This window comes from Notamacropus eugenii, chromosome 2, assembly GCF_028372415.1.
Source record: "Notamacropus eugenii isolate mMacEug1 chromosome 2, mMacEug1.pri_v2, whole genome shotgun sequence".
Classification (NCBI taxonomy): Eukaryota; Metazoa; Chordata; class Mammalia; order Diprotodontia; family Macropodidae; genus Notamacropus; species Notamacropus eugenii.
In genome coordinates this window covers 104967298-104991985 of record NC_092873.1, presented here as the reverse complement: position 1 = coordinate 104991985, position 24688 = coordinate 104967298, and the positions used below count along the sequence as shown (strand labels likewise).

Below are 24688 nucleotides of genomic sequence, written 5' to 3'. Positions count from 1 at the left end.
AGGTTCAATGGGGGAGGATATATATTGGGCAATGAAGATGATACAAAAGTGAATGTTATTAATAAAGCTTAACTTTCTTTAAAGTGCAATGGAGATGCACATGAGGGGAAAACATATCATCAAGGAAGAACTGAGCAGAAGTAATAGAAAGAATATGATCAGAGTGACCAGAATGAGATAGGCCCACCATATAGGGAAAGTAAAGGATTTCTGGGCAGACAGCCTGTAAGGGTCATCACTATTTACATAATATCAAGAAATGTAGAGGAAGGCCACCAGGAAGCTGGGTAGGATTTACAGGATATAGATAAGAGGCAGCTGGGGTTAAAAGGTGTGGATGGCTCACAATCTTCACCTTCAGATCAATTTCACACTTTGATTGATTACATAGATCCCCAAGGACTATTCATCTGGTCCCCCCGACTTTGTCTCTGTGTCACCAAGCACCAGTTGATTTTCACTCTTCCAGTTTATTGGGGTGAAGACTCAAGAGATAAAGATGGATAAAACACAGATACAGGAACAAACACAGAGTGGAGAGGGTCTTTGAAGGCCGGTTAAGGAAATGTCAAAGAGTCCAGATGAAATTGAAGGTACAGGGAAGGGGAAGGGGTCAGTAAGGCTAACCTCCTGTAGATCCGGGTATAAGCAGGAGGCCTCCAAACATGGGAGGGAGGCTGAGAGGGGATTCAACAGTTCCAGGGGGACACAGCCTCAGGGATCACATCAGGAGCCATGCAGAAGGCATATGAGTTTATGTGTGGGTCTGAAGTCACAAGCAGAACCACTTCTCATTCAGGGCTCCCAAGTTTCTTCTTAGTTTCAGACCCCACTGGGTAAAGGCTGTAGCTATGAGAACCATGATCCCACCTGGGTACAAGGATCTTACCTACTGGTTGTGAACCATGATATCCTGGGAAAGGAAGAGAGACAGACATACAAATCCTTCTAGATCCTAGAAGCATAGAAGCAAAGGACACCAAGGTTCTGAGCACTGTGGGATGGGGGGAAGGGGGGGGCGGGGTGCTCCTAACACTGTTTAGCTCAGTACTTGCCACCACAGAGGAAGCACTTAATAGATGCTTTATCCATCCATCTACAACTGTGTGAGTGGATTGGGGTGGGGGGGGAGGGAGAATGGCAGAGTGGAGAGTCTAAAGGCTGGAACCTGAGACCCCTGCCAAGACTGTCTCTATAGTGTCCCTAAGACCTTTGAGCCCCAGGATCTGGCCCCCTTACTACCTTCTATAAGTTCCTAGGGAAGAAGAGCTGAAGCAAAAGCCAGACCACCCCTTCATCCCAGACCTGGGGTCATATTTGTTGCACAATCAAACATTCTCTCTTCCCTGGAGGACAGCATGGAGGGAGAGGATCTCAGGACTTTCCTTAGGGTATCTCACCTTTCTTACTCCTTATGTAGACCATGAGGTCAACCCCAAAGAAGATCAGTCCCAATACAAGGCTCCTGAGTTCATGCAGCATATTACTCTGGGCAGATTCAGACTGTGCTTCTGGGGAGAAGAGACACCAAGGATCAAAACTTTCCCTCTAGGAGCCAGACCTGTGGGGGGAGCAGACGGGTCTGAGGGGAGTCTGAGAAGGTGGTTAAATTCTAACAAAGGAAGGGACAGACTGAGCAACTGAAATTTCATCAGAGGAACTAACATCAATCCATCTCAAAGTCTAACTCCCTTACCTCAGGACAAAGGGATCCATAGACTGATCACAGAGTACCAGAGGGAGGCCAGCTCCCAGTGCTGGAGCCAGTGAGGAGGGTGACAAGGTCCTAGGTTTCAATAGCTCTTAGTTTAGCATGGCCATTAGGGGGCTGGGCTGGGGAAAGGGGAGAGGCTGGGTAGCACCACATGGAGTTTGTATCAGCCCAGGACAGAAGAAAAGAGGGTCCAGGATACACACTGAGGGGATCTCAGAGCTAGCTCCATGTCCTGAACAATGTTAGATCTAGAGGGTGAGGGAGCTCTATCTCACTCCAGTCCAAGATGACAGGTTTCTGAAGGCTGGAGTGCTCCACTTGGCAGGTGTAGACATCACCACGCTTGGGGGTCATTTCCAGCATCACCAAGATCTGGTAAGTCCAGTCTCCATTGCTGACCAGGCCTGTGGACACAACCCCAGCTGTCTCCTCCTGCCCATTCAGGAACCACCTGACCTCAATGTCCCCAGGATAGAAACCAGTGACAGAGCAGGCAAGCAGGTTGTGGTGTCCCAGGGGAGCCAGCTTTGATGGATACACAATCACCTCAGGCTCAACTGGAAGAAAGAAGAAAGATCTTGAGTGAGGGAGCCAGAGCAGATCTTCCTAATCTAGCTGCCACTTCTGTCAGTTGATCTACAACCAGCCTCAGGTCTCCTCTGCTTCCCCAGGCCAGAAATGGGCATCTTGGTAGACATGTAAGCTTCCCCTAAGACTAGAAATCTGAACCAGCAAGAAGTGGACCCAGGAGTGCATAGTGCTGAATTATCACAGCCCCAGCTCATGAGGATTCAGTGCTATGGGAAGAAATCAGCAGGCATTTTCTCATTATAAATGGATACTTTGTAATGGATTATTTTCAAAATCAAAACACAGATAAAGATAACAAACTATTTTAAGAAAGATTTCCAGCTCAAATATTAAGTGATGCTATCAATCCACTGAAGCAATTTTGGTCAGGAGACCTGTGAGGAACATCTAGGCTCAGTAGAAACTTGAGCATTGTGACCCAGAATCCGTCGGCCCTAGGAGAAGCAGAAATATGTCTGGGTCTCTGGAGAAAGACAATTTCAGTGATGAGGCCTCAGTTGTAAGAGTGTGTATTATCAGAGGAGGCTGAGAGGAAGAATGGAGAGAATGTGGTTGAGACAGGAGAGAACAGAGTATGGGAAACCTCTACTAAGTTTAGGTTCAGAGATAAAAAAAGGAAGACTTTTATTTACAATTTTAAAAGGATCATGACACCTGGGCTCTCATGACTTGCAGGGGTGTCTAATTTTCTATTAACCATTTTGTCAGTTTTTTTAGTTGTATTTCAGTCACGTCCAACTATTTGTTACCCCATCTGGGGGTTTCTTGACAAAGATATTGGAGTGGTTTGCCACTCCCTTCTCCATCTCATTTTAAAGATGAAAAACTTAAGCAAACAAGGTTAAGTGACTTGCCCAATGTCACATGGCTAGGAAGTTTCTGAGGTCAGATTTGAACTCAGGAAGATGAGTCTTCCTGGCTCCAGACTTGGCACTGTTTCCACTGTCCTATCTAGCTGCCTATTAACTACTTTGGCATTGTATAAATGTGAGCTATTTATTGATGAAAGGTTTTTGACTTGTTCCCATTGCAATTTATTCCCATTAGAATTGGAGGAGGGAAAAAACCTCACAGGAAAAAGGACTCAAGGAATCAAAATTCATGCTGCTGTGAGAGGGTTTCTTCCCCCTTCCTTCTCCAGAACATCTCATTCATTTCCCCCTTTCTTCTCCTGTCTCTTCCCTCCCCTTCTCCCCTTCTCTCCAGTTTTCCTGCTCCTCATTCCTCCCCATCATCTCTGTTGCCTTTCTTCTCTCTCTCACTTCACCTCTTCTCCCTCTCATCCCTCCTTCTTTCTCCTTCCATCCCAATAACTTCCCCTCCATTCTTCTTCCTTCCTCTACATCCCCCCTTTGTCCCCAATCTCTTCCCCTCCTCCATCTCCTTTCCTTGCTCCTCCCCCTTGGTCCCCTCCCTTCCTCTTCTCTCACAATCGATCACCTCCCCCTCTCCTGCTCCCCCTGGTCTCTCCGCTGCTTTGGGGGCCCCGGTCCCTGTGTCCGCTCCTGTGACCCCTCCCTTCTCTCCTCCAACCTGCCCCTCCCATCACTATCTCCTTCCCTCTCTTCCTCCTCCTCTGCACTCCCTTCCAGCCCCTTCTCTTTCCTTCCCTCCCTTCTCTGCTCCCCCCGCCCCTTCCCACGATGCCCGTCCCTCTCTCGTTCCTTGCTCTCTCTTGCTCGATCCCTGCTGGGCTGCCCTGGTCCCCCCTCCCCTCTCCGGGGGTGCAAACTCCCCGGGCCTGCGCACTGAGAAGGGCTCGATCACCTTGTAGGTGTGCCTGCGGAAAGTGTCCACTCGGGCGCGTTTCTGCTCCGGGAGCTCCTTCCTGCTGTTCCAACTCTCCGCACCGCGCCGCCCCAGCTCCGACACCGCCACAAACTCCCCCGCGTCGCTGTCAAAGCCCCCAAACTCCTCCCGGTTGTAGATGTGTGCCTCCACAAACCGCACGTGCTGTGTCCGTTCACAAAGTGACACTCGGCCTTTTCTGCTCCATGAAGTGCTCTGGAGGGACACCCGGAGGAGGGTCAGCCGGGACGGACACCCCCGCCCTCGAATGCATGACCTCACCTGGGCCTGACCAACCAGAACATGGCCAACATCCGGCTGCCCCCTTCCCGCGAATGCTCAGCCCCACTCCCTCGGAGGCCCAGAGAGGGCAAGGAACTTTTCCGAGGTCACACCGCAAATCTGGAATGGAGGCAAAGCTACAATCCAGATCTTCAGGTTCCCAGACCCGTTCCTGTCTGTCTGGTGCAGTATAGCTGTCTCTCAATTGCATCTGGCCTGGAGCAAACACTCCCAGGAAGTTTTATCCAACAACCATCCTAAGTCCTCCTCACCCAAGATGAACCCACTGATTCTTATCCCCCCAGTGCATCTTTGTAACTCCCCAGCCCCTCTACAGAGACTCTGGCAGGTGAGAGACCCTCCACACACTTCCATAACCTTAGAGGTCACAGGCCTCTCTCCCCTTTGATCAGGGGATAATAATCAGATCAATATTATGCTTGATACTGAAAGAGCACGGAGATCTGCTGTGCTGTGCGTGGCTCTGCTCACAATTCCTGTGACTCCTGGACCAGGGCTTCCTTTCTCAGTCACCCCTTCTGGGAATGCCTTGTACCCTCCTCCTCCTAGAAGGCAAGCTCCTGGAGGGCAGGAAATGATTCAGCACAGTGCCCAGCTCATAGAAAGGCATATAAACTGATGCTGAGTGAAATGAGCAGAACCAGGAGAACGTTATACACAGTAGCAGCCACAGAGTGAGAGGGCTGTTTCTGATAGACTTAGCCTTTCACAGCAATGCAAGGACCTAAAACATTCCCAAAGGACTCTTGAGACAAAATGCCATCCACATTGAAAGAACTATGGAGTCAGAATGCAGAATGAAACAGACTATTTTCTCTTGTGTTAGGTTATGGCTTTTTTCCTCACGGTTTCTCCCATTTGTTTTAATTCTTCTGTGCAACATGACTGATGTGAAAATGTGGTTAATAAGAATGTATGTGTACCCACAGAAGATTGCATGCTGCATGGGAGAGGGGGCAAGGAGGGAGAGAAGATTTAAAACTTATGGAAGTGATTGTTGAAAACTGAAAACAAATAAGTTAATTAAATAAAAAAAAAAAAAGAAAAAAGAGAGCTTAGAGAAATAGAGCCTGAAATATCTAGGAGGAAGCTGGTGATGCTGGACAGAGACTAGGGCAGGAAACACATCTGAACAGAGATGGGAATTAGCTCTATGAGAGCTGAGGAAGTCACAGAGAGAAGAGGAGAGGGCCCAGGACAGAGGCTTAGGAAACATGCCCATTTAGGGGGTATGATGTAGATGATAAATCTGCAAAGGGCACTGGGAAAAAGTGACCAGACAGATAAGTAGAGAACCAAAGGAGAGCAGTCACAAAACCCCAAAGAGATGAGAATATGCAGGAGCTGATGGAGGCTGAACAGGGTCGAATTCAGCAGAAAGTTTCTGAAAGATGAATCCTGAGAAAAGACCATGAGTTTTGGTAATTAAGAGATAGGTCCTTGGTCATTTGGAGAGAGACGTCTTAATTGAATAACAAGGTGGGAAGCCAGACTTCGAAGGACTGAGGAATGAGGGAGAGAAGTGTGGAGACAGTGTGTTCAGACACATTTTATAGGAGTCTGGATGAGAAAGGAAGAAAAAATATGTAGGAGTGACACATTTTTACAAAGGAAAGAATCTGCTCACATCTGGTTTTCTTTGTAGGAATGCTTCAAATGCCTCTTTTTATTGAACATCCAAACTATTACTAATAAAGGCACCACCATCCTCCAGTCACCCGGGCTGGGTTTTGGCTTTTGTCTCTTTCTGCATCCCCAGTACTTAGCACAGTGTTTGCCACACAGAAGGCACTTACTAAATGTTTATTGATTGACTGCCTGATAGTGTGAACTAATGCAGAAGAAAATGAAAGGAACCAGAAGAAGAATTTATACAATAAGAACAATATGGTAAAGATAAACAACTATGAAAGACTGAGGAACCCTGTTTAGTATACTAACCAACCATGATTCCAGAGGACTAATGATGAGACATGCCACCCACTTCCTGACCAAGAGGACTCAGAATGTAGAACGAGAACCTTTTTTTTTTTCCAAAATGGCTAATGCAAAAATTTGTTTCGCTTGACCATACATGTTTGTAATAGGGGATGGTTTTTTTTTTTTTTTTTTGCTGTTTGAGAGGGAGAAGTGTAGATTTGGGAGGCAGAAAAAGCAAATTTTTGATTGTATATGAAGTTTTTAAAAGAAAGAAGGAAATTTGTATTTCAACCCAAAATATCAGTAAACTATATATCCTCTGTTGATCCAGAAATAACAGTATTAGGCATATACTGCAAAGAAAGTAAAAATAGAAGACACACAGGTGAAATATGCACACACACATACACAAATATATAATATTATACATTTATGTGTTTGTATGTCTACGTATACACAGAGCACCACTTTTTGTTGCAGCAGAGACCTGGAGACAAAGTGGATGCCACTATTTGAGAAATGACTGTACAAATTCTGTTCGGAGAATAAAAATGTGTCCTTGGGTTGTAAGAAGTGATGGAAGGAACAGATCCAGTAAATCCCAGGAAACACTGAAATAATGCAAAGTGAAGTGAGCAGAGCAAGGAGACCAGTTTCCACAATGATAATGATCTAAAGGAAAACCACCTTGAAAGACTTCAGACTCAGGTCAGTGCAATGACCCATCAAGGCTCCAGGAGACAGAGGCTGAAGCACTTGCTGTCTCTTGGCAAAGAGGTGATGGATCCAAGACAGGGGCAGATATTTCAGTCACAGCCCAAAGACACAGGGCTCCTAATTGAGGGAGGGTTTGAGTTCTAGTTTAGGTCTGAGTAACTGATGGGTAGTGATAGTGATGCAAAAAAAGAAAGAAAAGCACATCAATGAAACATTTTTTTAAAACACGGAGAAAAGAGTAGAAAAAATGACCAAAAGGAACAAAGACAAGCAGGGCAGTTTGGGTCTTCTCATGTTAAATTTAACATGTACTTAAAAAATCAAACAGCATGTAAGAGGAGCTCACACTTTTATCTACAACAATCTTTTTCTGGTTTTGAAAAGTCTCTTGTAGGAAGTGATCACAAGCTGAGACCTCTAAAAAAGGCACACCCCATGATGTTGGAGGATTAACTGTAGGTCTACACTTCCTCCATAATCTTTCTTACTATCTTTCATAAGAGTAGGTTATCACTGGAAAAAGGTTACAGGTATATAGTGCCTCTCCCTTTTGAACATTTGCAACCTTGATGCCCCAAGTCTTCTAACATTTGTATCCCCCCCAAAAGAAAGGAAAAAAGAAAGAAAAAAGGGTCTTTTGGGAGCCATTTGGAAGGATTAGAGGCACTGAGTAATTTCCAATCAACTCCATTCCTCCTTTTCAATTCTGGGTCCTATTCACTATCCAACTGCAGAGCCTCCTCCAAACAGGCCCAGTGATGCATTAATTGGAATGTCATAATGGGCATTTTTCATCCCTTTCAGAGTTTTCTGTATGGATTGTAAGGCTAGTCTCTTTTTCATATAGCAGCAAATTATTAATATTAAACTTTTTTCTGCCTCATTAGGTGTTTATTATCAGAAGGAGCATGAAGTGAAGTTATTTCTGCTTCTCTATTTTACAAGGAATTTTGAATAATTATGGAATCAAAGTCCTGTAATTAACAAGAAACAAGTATTATGGGATCTTATAGTCTATAAATTTTTTAGTCAATTTTGAAAGGTAAAGACGTGGTCCATTGTTGAATCCCTCTTGTGAAAACCTGCTTGATCCTTACTAATAAATACTGCTATCAAGGATTCTTTCATTTCATACATAGATGACTCTCATTAAGAATTTTTTAATAGGTGAAAGAATGGGCATATAAGTCAGTAGTTACTGACAGTCTCTCAGTCACCTTTCCTTTTGGTATCAATAAAGTCCAGGAATTTCCAGGATTTTTACTTCCTTTAGATCCATTGAATACTGGTTCCTCAATACCCTTGCAGTTGTGTCATTTCTAGCACAAATCTCTTCTATAAACACTTTGCAATCCAACTGCTTTTCCTGTCTTTGTTCTCTTTGAAGTCATTTTACCTCCATGTTAAGCACATCTAGGACTGTGTTGTTAGGGTCTAAGTACTGTGTGGTTGCACTCTCTTTAATAGAGAAAACCCTGAACTGCATATTTGCCAAAGATATTGGCCATTGTAATGGAAGAGATCCAGCCCAGAGTCCAGGTCGAAGAAGACAGAGAGGTTACCCCAAAATTTCTTCTTCTGGATGACATTGTGCTGACCATAAGAAGACCTGGAACATTGAAGAAGCTTCTGGAAGAAATTTGTCATCACTCAAATATTTGGCTTAGCCATTCACACTGGAAAGACCAAGTCAATGAAGAATATCTATTGCACAGATTTCAGCATCCACTTGGGTGGACATTGTATAAAGCCTGTCCATCAATACATGTATCTGGGATAGACTTACAGATGGGTGAGGAGTGGGGCACAAAGTTGATCAGAAGGAGAATGATTTGGATTTCAGCCAGAAAATCAAGCTTTTCATGAAAGCGAAGGTTCATCTTTACAATGCTAATATTCTTCTGGTATTATGATACGGCAGTAAGATATGGATTACAACTGTCTGAAGAATTAAGCATGACTATCACACACAAGTCATAGAGTAGATATAAACAGATTAAAATATATGAGCATTCTAAAGAGGGAAAAGGGGTCAAAGATATCATCAAGGACATGTATACTAGGAAGACAAGAGGGGCTGCATACAGGACAAGAAAAAAGGATGACAGGGGGCCAAGATGGTGGAGTAGAAAGATGCACATACACATAGCTCCGAACCCACAACCCATAGAACATCTGTATAAAGTAACTCATGGTGAATTCTGGAGCAGTGAGGCCACAGAACAGTGGAGTGAAGGAGATTTCTGTTCCAGAGGGACCTGTAAACCTCTCGGCAAAGGTCTGTTGCGCTGCAGACGCAGAGCCCAGCCCAGGCCTGCCACGGCCTCGGCACTGAGAGGAGCAGATCCGAGCAGGCCTCAGGGACAGGATCTCCAGCAGCCACGTGGGTCCCTCCACCCACAGGTGACGGGGGTCGGTGAGAAGGTCTCTTTGGTGGGTCGAGAGGGGAGTGGGGTGCCCCCATAACTCAGGCCCCCTCAGGAGGCAGCAGCAGAAGCGGGAGCAGACCGAGGCTCCCCAAACAAAGAGGAGCCCGGATCCATTGTTGAAGGTCTCTGCATAAACCCCCTGAGGGAGCTGAGCCCATGAGGCTGCCCTGCCCCCACCCGGGGAAGCTGAACTTGATCTCACACTGAATAGCAGCCCTGCCCCCGCCCAAAGCCCTGAGGCTGGGAAGCAGCATTTGAGTCTCAGACCCCAAGTGCTGGCTAGGAGGATCAGGAGGCGAGGTAGGTATGAGGAGAATATTCAGAGGTCAAGTCACTGGCTGGGAAAATGTCCATAAAAGGGAAAAAAAACCAAGACTATGGAGGGTTACTTTCTTGGTGAGCAGGTTTCTCCTCCCCTCCTTTCTGATGAGGAAGAGCAGTGCTCACCATCAGGGGAAGACACGGAAGTCAGTGCTTCTACATCCCAGCCCACTCAATGGGATCAGACCTGGGAAAACCTCATAAAGAGCTCAAAAAATTTTCAAAATTATGTTAGAGAGGTGAAGGAAAAACTGGGAAGAGCAATAAAAGACTTGCAAGCAAAGTATGAACAACAGATCAGCACCCTGCTAAAGGAGACCCAAAAAATGCTGAAGAAAATAACACCCTGAAAAATAGGCTAACTCAATTGGCTAAGGAGGTGCAAGAAGCCAATGAGGAGAAGAATGCTTTCAAAAGCAGAATTAGCCAAATGGAAAAGGAGATTCAAAAGCTCACTGAAGAAAATAGTTCTTTCAAAATTAGAATGGAACAGATGGAGGCTAATGACTTGATGAGAAACCAAGAAATCACAAAACAAAACCAAAAGAATGAAAAAATGGAAGATAATGTGAAATATCTCATTGGAAAAACAACTGACCTGGAAAATAGATCCAGGAGAGACAATTTAAAAATTATGGGCCTACCTGAAAGCCATGATCAAAAAAAGAGCCTAGACATCATCTTTCATGAAATTATCAAGGAAAACTGCCCTGAGATTCTAGAACCAGAGGGCAAAATAAATATTCAAGGAATTCACAGAACACCGCCTGAAAGAGATCCAAAAAGAGAAACTCCTAGGAACATTGTGGCCAAATTCCAGAATTCCCAAGTCAAGGAGAAAATATTGCAAGCAGCTAGAAAGAAACAATTCAAGTATTGTGGAAATACAATCAGGATAACACAAGACCTAGCAGCTTCTACATTAAGGGATCAAAGGGCATGGAATAGGATATTCCAGAAGTCAAAGGAACTAGGACTAAAACCAAGAATCACCTACCCAGCAAAACTGAGTATAATACTTCAGGGGAAATCTGGTCTTTCAATGAAATAGAGGACTTTCAAGCATTCTTGATGAAAAGACCAGAGCTGAAAAGAAAATTTGACTTTCAAACACAAGAATGAAGAGAAGCACGAAAAGGTGAACAGCAAAGAGAAGTCATAAGGGACTTACTAAAGTTGACCTGTTTACATTCCTACATGGAAAGACAATATTTGTAACTCTTGAAATTTTTCAGTATCTGGGTACTGGGTGGGATTACACACACACACATGCACACGCACATGCACACGCACACACACATAGAGATAGAATGCACAGAGTGAACTGAAGAGGATGGGATCATATCTTAAAAAAAGAAAAAAGGATGACAAATAGAGGAACAGTGGGATCCACAGGTACCCTCTCAATGTCAGGAGAGAGTAAGGATGACTGCTATGAAAATGGATGAACCCTGTGTGGAAATTTATCAGAGAGTATGGGCAAGAGTCACAGAATGGGCAGCCATGGATGAAGTGAGATCTGCACCTTGAAAGGAACTTTTGAATCAATGAATTCACAGATTCATTTGAGTATAAGTACTGAAATGCAGACAAATATTCAATATATGGCACTGTCCTTCACTTGTCCCTCACTAGATTATATCTTATTTCTCTAATTCCTTTCACAGAAAAATCTCTCTAAATATTCATCTATATCCAAAGGACTCTCACTTAATACTCAGTGATCTGGGTTTATAACACTACTCTTAAATAAGTGAGTGAAAAAAAATTTTTAATTGCCAATTGTCTGCTAAGGGGAATACAAATCCAAAGGTGAAGACAATCCCTACTATGAAGGAACAGTCATTCTTATGAGGGGAAGAGTAGAGGGCAGTGATGGCTAGGGAGGGACACTGGGTTGAAGGTGGAGAGTGGGGCCACAGGGGAGTAGATGGACACAGCTCATTCAGGAACAAAGGAAAAGTAGATTTTATCACAGTTCTTGGAATTGGATTTTACTTTTGGGGGAGGGGAAAGAGCTGTGAGGAAAGGGCAGACATATCTCTATGAAGAGGTTTGCAAGGGGGGTTGTGGAGGAAGTTGCTGCAGAGGAGGGAATGAAGTGAAGCCTGACAGGACCTCTTTTGAAATAGTAGGTAGGGTTCTCAGTGTCTGGGTGGTGCAGTGGTTAGAGCACTGGGCTTAGAATCAGGAAAAACTGGGTTCAAATCCAACCTTAGACACTTTATATCTGTGTGATTCTGAGCAAGTCAATTAACCTTATTTGCCTCTGTTCCCTCATCTGTAAAATGAATTGGAGAAAGAAATTGCAAAACACTCCAATCTCTGCCAAGAAAACCCCAAACAGGGTCACAAAGAGTCAAACATGACTGAAATGTCTGAACAGCACTGAGGATTTAATCACTTATCAAGAGAGCAGGGTCCCAGAGCAGAAGTTCCTCCAGAGTATAATTTTTTGGTTTGAGAAGCAAGACGATTGTTAAAGCTTTAGAGGCAGTGGTCCCTCTGTTTTACCTCCTTCCACAAATTATAATAATTTTGTCTCCAAACTCATCCTTTTGTCAATGTAACTTTTGACACTGATGGTCACATCTTTGAAATCCTCCCACCCCAGACTTCTAGGACACCTCACCATCCTCACTTTTTTCTTACCTCTTCAACTACTATCTCCCTGTCCTCTGAGCTAACTCCTCTTCCTCTTCTCAATCATTAAACATATTCATGACCAAAGTCACCACTCCCGATTCTCCTTTCTCTCTCTCTCTCTCTCTCTCTCTCTCTGACATCTGTTCACTCCCATCCCTTCATTTCTCCCTCTCTACAGATGCCTCCTAAACCTTGATCTTGATTCATGCTGTCATAGTCTCACTTTCAGTTTCCAATTCCCTGTCAAACATCTCCACTTGGATGTTCCCAAGCACCTCAAACTAAAAATATGAAAGTCCTCATCTTCCCTTTGGAATCAAATCCTCCTCTTTACTTCCTGAGTTCTATTAATGGGACCACCATTCTACCTTATACCTGCTCTAAAAAACCTAAAGTAATTTGGGACTCAGGTCTCTCTCTTTGCCTCACCTACCACAGACAAGGCACAAGACTTTAATGTTTCTTCCTTTTCAGTGTCTTCTCTCTGCCCCAGTTTTTACAATCACACCATGACCATCCAAATTAAAAGCTTTTAATCCTTTAATATCCTCACCCCCACAAATATAGCAGTTTACCATAGTAACTACATTGCCCTGGTAATTATTGCTGTGTCACCTTGGCTAAATCACTGATTTGGGGGGCTTAGTTTCCTTATCTGTAAAACAAGAGAACTGGTGATCTCAATGTGCAAATTCTGGAATTCTGCACATGTAAGGAGACAGTTTGAAAGAACCACCCACAGGTAAAACTCCTTCAGAAGAATAAGGGATTAAGGGGAAAGGGGAAACTGTGGCATCAGACATTGGGGCTCAGAATAACACCAGTGTCATCACCAATTCAAGTGAGTCAGACTAGACCTGAACCCCTTGGAATGACCTCTAATATCTTTAGATCCTGGTTTCATAGACATTTGCCTGTCCTCTTAGTAAATTCAGGACCTAAAAGTGGGAAAATGTGTGTTCTAACATTTTCCCACTTTTGGATCCTGATTTTACCAAATTCCTGACTGTCTTTCTGAATCTTGGACACATCTGGAGCCTTTGGCCTCTTTTTACTTCCCTGACACCTTGAACTGACTGTGCTTGTCTGCACTACTCAGTTCTGTCCTTCCTACCAAGATGACAGACTACAACATGGTACTCTGCCAAGCTCCACAGGCCACGCTTGATGGGTCAAGTTTCAGCATATACAGTGGCCTCCTAACTTGTTTCTGTGGTTTAAAATCGTCCCCTCTCCAAAGTCCCTTGTTCACCTCATGAATCTCCATTGCCATTTAGATAAAGAATAACTTCTTTAGCCCAGAAATCAAGGTCTTCTCCACCTCTGTGCCCATTTCCCTTTCTAGCCCTCTTTCCCACTTTTCCCACATGAAACCTCAGTCCAAGCCAAAGTCTTCTGACAGTCCCTTAGTTCCTTCTTGTGTTTACCCTTTTCTGTGCTCATTTTCCCACAGGCATGGATTCTCTCCCTATTACTGATGAGGTATCACCATCCCCCCTTTTAGCTCACAACTTCAGAGTTATCCTCACATCACCTATATTGAATCTGTTTCCAAAATTTGGCAATTTTATTTTCATAACATCTTGATCATACCCCATTTTCTCCTCTGATCCTGCAACAATTCTGATGCAGGCCCTCACTACCTTCCACCTGCACTATTGCAATAGCTTGCTAGTGGGCCTGCTTGCCTCTAATCTCCCCTCACTGTAGTCTATCCTCCATTCAGCTGTCAAATACATCTTCCAGTAGCACAGATCTGATCATGTCACTCATCTGCTCAATAAACTCCAATGGCTCCCTATAATTTCTAGCATCAAAATTAAAAATCCTATTTGGCCTTCAAAGTCCTTCACACGTTGACCCCTCCTACTGACTCCTTCCTGCTCCACTCATGTACTCTGTGATCCAGTGACACTGGCTGCCCTGCTGTCTCTACTAGACACTCCATCTCCCAGCTCTGGGCATTTCCTCTGGCTGTCCTCCATGTCTGGAATGCTTTCCCTCCTCATCCCTGACTCGTGGCTTCCCTGGCTTCCTTCAAGTCCTAACTAAAATCCTATTTTCTGCAGGAAGCCTTTCCTGTTTCCCTTTAATTCTATTGCCTTCCCTCTATTGGTTATTTCCAAATTATCCTAAATATATATGGTGTGTACACAGTTGTTTTCATGTTGTTATCCCCAGGGGCTTTTTCATTTCTTTGTATCCCTGTAGTTAACATAGGGTCTAGTATATAGTAACTGCTTAAGAAAAGTCTGACTAACTTCTAGCTTGGAGGCTACTAAATTATTGTGTAGTTTCGATGATTGTCCACATGGAGGCAGCACCTGCTTAGTACACCTAGGACTGATTCCAGGGTGTTCCTGGAGTTGTCAGCTAGGTTATGCAGTCATCACCCTGGGATAGCCACCTGCTCTTGGGTCTCACCTTACTCAGGCCCTGACAAACTGTCTATAAAATGCCTCTTTTCTCTTGTCTAGCCCTGGAAAATGGGTGTTAAACACGGCATACTCTCAGATGTCAGTACAGGTGACAAAGTTCAAAAGTGGGTCAGATCCTGGAGGATAACTCTAGAAAAGGTTAGGATCTCCAAGAGACTGTTAGGCCAGGCCAGGCTGCAGGGGAATTGGGAGATTGACTAGAGAGAGAGAGTCCTGCCTGATCCAGGAGAGTGGGGGATTGGGGAACACTTGCCTGCACTTTTTTTCAGCTCATTAATAAGGGATCATGAAGATAGGAGAAAAGCCAGGCTGAGTCAATCCCCTTAGTGTCTCTAGCCCAGAATCTGCCTCTGAGGAATTGATGGGGAGACCTTCCCCTCCTGCACCATGATGTTATTCATGAAAATCAGGGATCATCCCAAACACTCCAGCTTCACATATGGACTTGGAATCTTACCTGGGAAATTAATCCAGAAAAGTCTACCCCTTCTTCCCCCAATAACAGCCAAACTGAAATCTTTCTAGCAGCTAGGACAGACTCTGTGATGATGTTTAGCAGGATAGAAAAGTTTAGATGGGAATGGGAGATGTTAGCAGCTTAATCATTCCTTAATCAAAAAGCTCCAGTGACTTTCTGTCATCTCCAGGATCAAGTATAAAATCCCCTGCTTGGCCCTTAAGGCCCTTCAAAACCTGGTCCCCTCCTACTATTCCAGCCTTCTTACAGCATTCACTTCACTGGCTTACTTCAAGTATCAGCTCAAACCCCACTTTCTAAAGGAAACCTGTCCTGATCCCCCTTAATGTTAGTACCTTCCTTCTCTTATGTTCAATTTGTTCTGTATCTGTCTTGTTTCTTCAGATTGTTGGCCTGTTGTGTTCTCCATGAGACTGTGAGCTTCTTGAGAACAGGAGCTGTCTTTTGCCTTTCTTTCTATCCTTGGCATCAGCACAGTGCCTGGCAGACAGGAGGTGCTTCATAACTGCATATTGACAATCTGCCTGGAGCCTCAGCTCTTGGAGGGGAGCTGCATCAAGTCCCTGAACCCTGAGGAAAAGGGGGAAAGGAAGTAAGGGCCAAAGGAAGAGTTAGTTGGGAAGGGAGCCTGAAACTCAGTTTCCCCTACTGCCCATCTATTTGAGGACTGTCCTGTCCCATCCTTCCTTTGGTCCAGACCCAGAGAGAAGAGTACTCCACTTGGGCCCCACTTGGACTCTCTGGGAAGCTGCTGCTCTGTACTTACCTGAGGCATGCCTGCCTGCAGCCATCCAGGAATTCGGACGAGCAGGATCACAGCCCGAACCTCTGTCCAGATACCCTGGGGGAGTAAGACACACAGCATCCTGGAGATAAAATGAGGCTAAGTGACCCAATGAGATATAACAGTCAGGATGGGCTTCACTTCATGGAAATTATCTTTCCACATTTCCCAGACTAAGAATTTACGGATCCTCTTGTCTGACCAAGGGTTGGGCAACCTCAGAGTTAAGAGAGCCAATTAGTATTAGAAATGAACTGCATCATTAGTTCCTTTGCAGAGGTTCCTTTTGCAGGGTCTGTACTAATGCTTCAATGTTTTTCTGGTGAAGAAAAAACAAAAATGTCACAGAAATAATAGAATCTTAGGGAAGGAGGGGGCCCCAGAGGTCATGCCCTGCCTGGTCTACTACAATAGCCAAATAAATGTTAGGGCATTGAAGCTGAGCTGCTAGTATAGATCAGTGAAAGTCTTCACTTATGGGACCTAGTGGTCCCATAAAACTAGAGAAGGAGAAATGTTCTAAAATTTTGAAAAAGGGAAGATAGACAAGTGTGCAGTCTATGGTTTAATGAATCCTGCTTTTGACTCCTAGAAAAAAATCTAATACATGTTATAAAAGATATTGTTTGTGAGCATTTTGAAAGGGAAGAGTGATTGTATAAAGGCCATTAAGGCCTCATCAAAAACTGGTGATGCCAGATGAACCTTCCCTTATTGACTCTATAACTAAACTGATAGATCAGGAGAATGTTGTAAATATATTAAACCTGGATTCCAACAAAAAAAAAATCTGATAAAATCTGAAAACTTAACTCACTCCCAGGTAAAATGCTGATTTACTCTTGTGCTTTTTATGTCGTTCTAATCTGATAACTTCTCTGATTTCTGTTTGCTGTTTTACTTGGATAAGTGGATTTACTCCCTTTTTCAAATTTATCATAATCTTTTGTGTAACCCGACTTTTAAGAGATATAACCAAGCTGAGGGCTATAAGTTTGGGACTACCAAGTAATCAGGAACCAACCATTCTGGAGAGAAGTTTGAAAGTACACCCAAAGAGTTATGGAACTGTGCATACCCTGATCCAGGAATACCTCTGCTAGGTCTATATTCCAAAGACATCCCCTCAAAAAGGAAAAGACCTATTTGTCCACAAATATTTATAGCAGGTCTTTCTGTGGTTGCTAAGAATTAGAAATCAAAGGCATACCCATCAATTGGGGAATGGCTAAACAAGCTGTAGTAAAGGATTATGGTGGAAGATTATTGTGCTATAAGAAATGACTAGCAGGATGATTTCAGAAAATCCTGGAAAGACTTATGTGAACTGATGCAAAGTGAAATGAGCAGAACTAGGAGAACATTGTACACAGTAACAAAAATAGTGTACGATGAAAAATTGTGAATGACTTAACTATTCTCAACAATACCATTAATGATCCAAGACGATCTCAAAGGACTAATGATGAAGCAGACTATCTACCTCCAGAGAAAGAACTGAGACTATCTGAATATACACTGACACATGCTATTTTTCACTTTCTTTCATTCTTTTTATTTGAATCTTCTTGTACAAAATGACTAATATGGAAATGTTTTGCATAATTACACACATATAAATTAATTTCATATTACTTACTATCTCAGGGAAGAAGGGAGGTGAGTGAGGTAAGGAGGGAGAGGTAGAATTAGGAACTCAAAACTTTTCAAAAATGTTTAAAAATTATTTTAACATGTAATTGGGTAAAAAAATTTATATTAAGCAAAAGTAATCAGGAAAGCAGATTTTATTGTGATGCTGTCTTTTCCTAGAGTAAAAATATTTGGGGAGGGGAGCAGCCCTAATGATGTTTTAGGGAATGACAAGGAGAGAGTGAGTGAGAGAGAGAGAGAGAGAGAGAGAGAGAGAGAGAGAGAGAGAGAGAGAGAGAGAGAGAGAGAAAATGACTTCACTTAGAGAAAGATCATTCTCAGAAGTCTCTAGAATTTCCAGTAAGTTCATGGAAATCATGGAGCCAGTTTTCCATGCATGTTGGTCATTCCAAAGTTTTTCTCTACTACCTCCCTGATGTCTTCTGTCTACATGTCTCTCTGAATAAACTCTTCAAAGTTTCTGCAGCCAAATGAAGTAAGCCCCTCACTCAGTCATGCAATATCATACTCAGTATTTTTTCCGCCAATCAAGAGTTACTTATCCCACCTTATGATTTCCTTTTTATGTTTATCTTTTCATGCTTCTCTTGATTCTTGTATTTGAAAGTTAACATTTCTAGTCAGCTCTGGTCTTTTCAACAAGAATGCTTGGAAGTCCTCTATTTCATTGAAATTTCATTTTCCCCTTTGAAGTATTATACTCAGTTTTGCTGAGTAGGCGATTCTTGTTTTTAATCCTACTTCCTTTGACTTCTGGAATATCATATTCCAAGCCCTTCGACACCTTAATGTAGAAGCTGCTGAATCTTGTGTTATCCTGATTGTATTTCCACAATACTTGAATTGCTTTTTTTCTGGCTGCTTGCAATATTTTCTCCTTGACCTTGGAACTCTGGAATTTGACTACAATATTCCTAGGAGTTTTCCTTTTGGGTTCTCTTTCAGGAGGTGATTGGTGGATTCTTTCAATTTCTATTTTACCTTCTGGTTCTAGAATATCAGGGCAGTTTTCCTTGATAACTTCTTGAAAGATGATGTTTAGGCTATTTTTTTTTGAGCATGGCTTTCAGATAGACCAACAATTTTTAAATTATTTCTCCTGAATCCATTTCCCAGGTCAGTTGTTTTTCCAATGAGATACTTCACATTGTCTTCTATTTTTTCATTCTTTTGGTTTTGTTTTATAATTTCTTGATTTCTCATAAAGTCATTAGATTCCATTTGCTCTATACTAATTTTTAAGGAATTATTTTCTTCAATGAGCTTTTGGACCTCTTTTTCCATTTGGCCCATTCTACTTTTTTTTTTTTTTTTTTTTAGCAGACTTGGGAAGTTATTTATTGTGAAAACGAAAGATAACAACTTGACATCTAAAATACATAAGGAACTGTTAAGTCATGGTGATAATTTCCAATCTACAATGAATAAATTTCCAAAAGGATGTGAACAGAAAACTTCTGAAAGAAGAAACACAGCTGGTTAATAAGCCCTCAAAAAAGCTCAATTTTACTACTAACAAAAGAGTTCCAAAGACTCCATTTTGCCTACATAACTGGCAAATATAATGAAAAGAAATTAAATTAAATGTTGGGAGGATTATGAAGAATGGGTATGCTCACCCATTGCTGGTGAAATGATGAACCCAAATTCATAGAATCTTTTTGTATAGAATAAAGCAGTATTCATTGAAATTATTTTTAAAAATAACATGATCAACAATTTCGTTGTGGTGGATATGCCCTGAAAATGTTTTAAAACACAACAAAAGTATTCAAATATTTTTTTCTTAGAAGCACTATGTGCAAACCCTGTTGCTTCACCCCAAAATTGATGAAACTTAAATGTACGATAGGAGAATGGTTAAATAAATAATGGCAGCATATTTCAATGAAATATTATACTTTAATTAAGACCAAAAAGTATGAGGGAAAAAGATAATTCTAGATATTTCTTTATGAATTAATGCAGAGTTAAAAAATAGGAGAACTGAAATGGAGCATGTAAGAATAGTGAGAATAGTGACACATTTTGCTTTTTAAAGCATTCTTTTCTCCATTGACTTTTTGGACCTCTTTTGCCATTTGGGTTAGTCTAATTTTAAATGTGTTATTTTCTTCAGCATTTTTTAGTGTCTCCTTTAGCAAGCTGTTGACTCATTTTTCATGATTTTCTTGCATCACTCTCATTTCTCTTCCCAATTTTTTTAATGTTCTACAATCATTACCAAAAAGCTTAGATTTTTACCCCCTTGCCTACCCCCCACCACCCGCCTCCCTCCCCAAGATGCCATACAATTTCGTACGTGATCTACATATACTTTTCTATTGAATACGTTTTCACTATAGTCATGCTGTAAAGACGAACTAAAATAAGTGGAAGAATTCATATAGTAAATCAAAACATAATACACACACCCAGACATATACAAACATGATCTGCTACATTCTGCAAATGAGTTCCGTAATTCTTTCTCTGAGTGTGGAAGGTGTTTTGCCTTAGAAAACCACTGGGAATTATTATTATTTTTTAAAGTTCTTGCATTATTACGAAGTTCCAAGTCTATCAGAAAAAATTCTCGCACACTGTAGTCGTTGCTGTGCACAAAGTTCTCCTGGTTCTGCTCCTTTCACTCAGCTTCAGATCATATAAGTCCTTCCAGGCTTCTCTGAAGTCTTCTTGTTCATCATTTCTTATGGTGCAATAGTACTCCATTACATTCATATACCACAACTTATTCAGCCATTCCCCAATTGATAGGCATCCTCTTGATTTCCAGTTTTTGGCAACTACAAAGAGTGTTGCTATAAATATTTTTGTACATGTGGAACCCTTTTCCATATTTATGATCTCTTGGGGATACAGTCCTAGTAGCGATATTGCTGGGTCAAAGGATATGCACATTTTTGTAGTCCTTTGGGCATAGTTCCAAATTGCTCTCCAGAATGGTTGGATGAATTCACAGCTACACCAACAATGAATTAGTGTTCCAACTTGCCCACATCCTCTCCAATATTTATCATTTTCCTGTTCTGTCATGTTTGCCAATCTTATAAGTGTGATGTGGTACCTCAGAGTTGTTTTGATTTGCATCTCTCTAATCAAAAGTGATTTAGAGCATTTTTTCATATGATTATAGATATCTTTAATTTCTTCCTCTGAAAATTGTCTGTTCACATCCTTTGACCATTTATCAATTGGAGAATGACTTGCATTGTTGTACATTTGACTGAGTTCTCTATATACTTCAGAAATGAGGCCTTTATCCCTGAGATTAGCTGTAAAAATTCTTTCCCAGTTTACTATATCCCTCTGAATTTTGGTTACATTGGGTTTGGTTGTGCAAAAACTTTTCAGTTTAATGTAATTGAAGTTATCCATCTTACATTTCATAATGCTTTCTATCTCTTCGTTAGTAAAAAATTCTTCCCTTCTCCATAAATCTGATACACTACTCCTTGCTCCTCCAGTTTGTCCATGGTATCAATCTTTATACCTAGATCATGTACCCATTTGGACTTTATTCTTGTGTATAGTGTCAGGCATGGGTCTATGCCTAGTTTCTGCCACACTGTTATCCAGTTTTCCCAGTTAGGTTTTGTGTTTCCTTTTTCATTTGACCAATTGTTCCATTTAGGGAGTTATTTTCTCCAGTTAATTTTTGTACTTCCTTTTCCATTTGTTCACTTTTCCTTTTCAAAGAGATATTCTCATCAGTGAATTCCTTTTTTATAATTTTAAAATCATTGGCCATTTTTTCTTCTATTTCCTTCTTCACCTGTTCCAGGAGAGCTGTTTGTGCATGCGAGCAGTTCATAGTCCCTTCTGAAGTTTCAGATGGAAGTACAGTCTCAGCTCTGACCTCTTTGGTGTTTGTGTTTTGGTCCTTATCCCCATAGAAAGATTCTATGGTTTTTTCAAGCTTATTTTGCTTTTTTTTATTCATGATGTTGATTATGTGTTGTGGTTTCTGGTTCTTTCAGTCAGAAGCTACAGAACTTTGTGTTGAGCTGGTGTGTGAAAAAGCTAAGAGCAGGTTTTTGTTTTGTGTTTCCCTGATCAGCCCTGGGGTTAGCTTGTTAAGCATGGGGGAGGAATGGTTTGGTCAGGGGAGATCTCCTCAGCTGAACTGAGACAAAGGCAAGCTCAGGGGATGGTGATCCCAGCTGCCCTATTGTCTTCCTGTTTCCCCTGGAGTACTGAGGCATGCCTAGATGCTAGTGGGAGTTTCCACCCCTCCTGGGGCTCCTCTCCTGGTACTGAGGCTTGCCTGAGTCCTAGAGTGAGTTTTCTCCACCCTGGGTCCTCTGTCCTTCTGGTTTGCCTCCACCACAGTAGGAAGAATCCCCCTTAGCTATTTTCCTAGCCTCAGGTGTTATAAGACTATTTACCCCCTCTGCTGTTCCTGGTGATCCAGGATTTTTCTGGGGAAATATTTTATGGTTCTTTCATGGTCATCAAGGAGGGAGGAGAGAGCATTTACTGATCACTCCACCATTAATCTGCTAGCTGAAAGTCTCAGGAGCTGCTGCGCTGATATCTGGCGCTCAGCAGCTCTCACTGGCTCAGCTGTGCTATTCTCCCTCCCTCAGCTGCTGCTCCACAGGTTCATCCTGCTGTTCTCAGGTTTCCTGGGGAGGTAGGGGCCCTTCCGCTATGCTGGATGCACTGCGCTGTGCACTGTGGGCTCCTCCCTGAGGAACAGATCCTTCCCGTGGACTTCCCAATCTGTCCTGGGCTCCGAATCTGCCACAGTCTGTCTCCCATTGGATTCTGCACCTTCAAAATTTGGTCAGATTCTCCTTTCAGAGGTATCCAAAGGAGTTTGTCCAAGATCTTAGGTGAGTTGTTGCTCTCACTCTGCCATCTTGGCTCCACCTCTCTTCCTAATTTTTAAAAAATTAAATTGTTTTATCTGTTTTCAGTGTTCAACAATCACTTCCATGTGTCTTAGATTTTTTTCCCTTCCTCTTCCTCATTGCCCCTTCCTCTCCTCTCCCTCTCTGAGATGGCATGCAATCTTATATAGCTTCTACACATACATTCTTATTAAATACATGTTGCACAGAAGAATTGAAATGAATGAGAGAAAGCACAAAACAAAATAAAAGAAAATGATCTGCTTCTATCTGCGATCCAATTTCATAGTTGTTTTTCTGGATGTGGAAGGCATTTTGCCTCAAGTATGCACTGGAAATTTTTTAAGTCCTTGCAGTGTTGTGAAAGGCTAAGTCTACCTGAAAAATTCCTCACATACAGTGGTTGTTGCTGTGTACAAAGTTGTCCTGGTTCTGCTCCTTTCACTCAGCATGAGTTCATATAAGTATTTCCAGGCCTCTCTGAAGTCTTCCTGTTAATCGTTTCTTACAGGACAATAGTATTTCATTACATTCATATACAACAGCTTGTTTAGTCATTCCCCATTTGATGGGTATCCCTTTGATATCCAGTTTTTGGCCACCACAAAGAGAGCTGCTATAAATATTTTTGCACATGCGGGACCCATTTCCATTTCTACAATCTCTTTGGGTTAGAGTTCCAGAAGCAACACTGCCTGGTCAAAGGGTATGTACATTTTTGTAGCCATTTGGACATAGTTCCAAATTGCTCTCCAGAATGGGTGAATTAGCTCTCCAGAATGGGTGAATTAGCTCCACCAACAATGAATTAATGTTCCAGCTCTCCCACATCTTCTCCAACATTTATCATCTTCCTGTTTTGTCATGTTAACCAATCTGATAGGTGTGATGTGGTACTTCAGAGTTGTTTTGATTTGCATCTCTCTAATCAATAGTGATTTAGAGCATTTTTTCATATGATTATAGATATCTTTAATTTCTTCCTCTGAAAATTGTCTATTCATATCCTTTGACCATTTATCAATTGGGGAATGATTTGTATTCTTGTACATTTGACTCATTTCTATATATATTTTAGAAATGAGGACTTTATCACAGACACTAGTTGCAAAAATTCTTTCCCAGTTTTCTGCTTCCCTCTTAATCTTGGTTGCTTTGGGTTTGTCTGTGTAAAAACTTTTCAATTTAATGCAATCAGAATTATCCATTTTGTGCTTCATTGTATTGTCTGTCTCTTGTTGGGTCATAAATTTCTCCATTCTCCATAAATCTGACAAAAACACTATTCCTTGCCCCCCAATTTGTTTACAGTATCAATCTTTATACCTAGATCATGTATCCATTTGGACTTTATTCTTGTATATGGCGTCAGGCATAGGTCTATGCTCAGTTTCTGCCACACTGTTGTCCAGTTTTCCCCACAGTTTTGCTCAAACAGTGAGTACTTATCCCAGAAGCTAGGGTCCTTGGGTTTATCAAACAATAGATTGTTATAATAATTGACTACTATGTCTTGAGTACCTAACCTACTCCACTGGTTCACCCCTCTCTTTCTTAGCCAGTACCAAGTGGTTTTGATGATCGCTGGTTTATAATACAATTTGAGATCTGACAGGGCTAGGCTGCCTTGATATTCTGGTCTTTTTGTTCTTCCAGTTGAATTTTGATATCATTTTTTTCTAGCTCTAGAAAATAGTTTTCTGGTAAGATGATTGTGTGTATGTGTATTCGTCCTTCATTGCCAACGAAGACCATGCCATCAGAGAAATAATGACATGACTTGCACTTGACTTTGCTTTTTTCTGAGTGAGGGAGGGCTGTGCAGGTCACCAGCCTCACTTCTCCTCCAGAGCCATCTGAATTCGGGGACCAGATATTCATCAGGATCACGGGAGATGACCCAGGATGAGGCAATTGGGTTTAAATGACTTGCCCAAGGTCACACAGCTAGTGAGTGTCAAGTGTCTAAGGTGAGATTTGAACTCAGGTCCTCCTGACTCCTGCACTGGTGCTCTATCCACTGAACCACCTAGCTGCTCCTGGTAAGATG

At 42.1% G+C, this 24688-nt stretch overlaps 1 pseudogene; it reads right to left on the bottom strand.

Moving 5' to 3' along the window:
* Window positions 1-454: 454 nt before the first annotated feature.
* Window positions 455-16210, bottom strand: LOC140522790 (H-2 class II histocompatibility antigen, E-S beta chain-like; annotated as a pseudogene).
* Window positions 16211-24688: the final 8478 nt, after the last annotated feature.